The sequence below is a fragment of the Lactuca serriola genome, chromosome 3, assembly GCF_051521515.1.
Source record: "Lactuca serriola cultivar US96UC23 chromosome 3, Lser_US96UC23_V15, whole genome shotgun sequence".
Lineage (NCBI taxonomy): Eukaryota > Viridiplantae > Streptophyta > Magnoliopsida > Asterales > Asteraceae > Lactuca > Lactuca serriola.
In genome coordinates this window covers 87199287-87199989 of record NC_136410.1, presented here as the reverse complement: position 1 = coordinate 87199989, position 703 = coordinate 87199287, and the positions used below count along the sequence as shown (strand labels likewise).

General features: G+C 46.2%; 1 non-coding gene across 1 annotated transcript; it reads left to right on the top strand.

Annotated features, from left to right (window-relative positions):
* Nucleotides 1–107, top strand: LOC145096423 (small nucleolar RNA R71). The gene has a single exon (XR_013703832.1). It is a non-coding gene; the product is annotated as a small nucleolar RNA R71 (small nucleolar RNA).
* Nucleotides 108–703: the final 596 nt, after the last annotated feature.

Below are 703 nucleotides of genomic sequence, written 5' to 3'. Positions count from 1 at the left end.
AGTTCGTGATGTGGGCAATTCCCTAACAAGCTCGTGTACCTCTCCCAAGCTTCATATAGTGACTCTCCAACTTGTTGTTCAAAGTTGGCTATGGCTTTCTTGAGCTTAGATATCTTGGATGGTGGGCAGAATTGATCAATGAACTCTTCTTTCAGTTGGGCCCATGTGGTGATGGATCCGGGGGGCAATGACTTGAGCTAATCCTTTGCAGCACCCTTCAAAGTAACCGGAAGCATGCGAAGTAGCTGAGTTTCCCGAGGCACGTTGGGAACATTGAAATAATCAGCTACATCATTAACTTCATCCAAGTGCTTGTAGGCGTCTTTGTGATCTTTGCCAGTGAAAGGGATCTCTTTAAGTAAAGCTAGGATATGACCCTTGAGCTCAAAAGTAGCAGTTACGGGAATTGCGGGCTGCACAAGTCCCGGGCCAGTGTGATCTCGCATCCTCTTCTTCCATTCCCCCATGGGGACTTCATCGATATTAGCCATAGTGATAGCTAAATCGTCCTCAAAATCGGATACGTGCTCGTATGTAGGTTCTTCTTGTTCCTTGGTCTTGTACCCGGTGTCTTCTTTAATCGGGTCTTTGATTGTTAAAGAGGCGCTGGATGCTCCTGATTTGCTGCTCTTCTTCTTGCTGAAAACGGACTTGAGGTTCTTTAGTGGCGAATTCTTTGAAGAAACGCATTCTCCAACGGCTT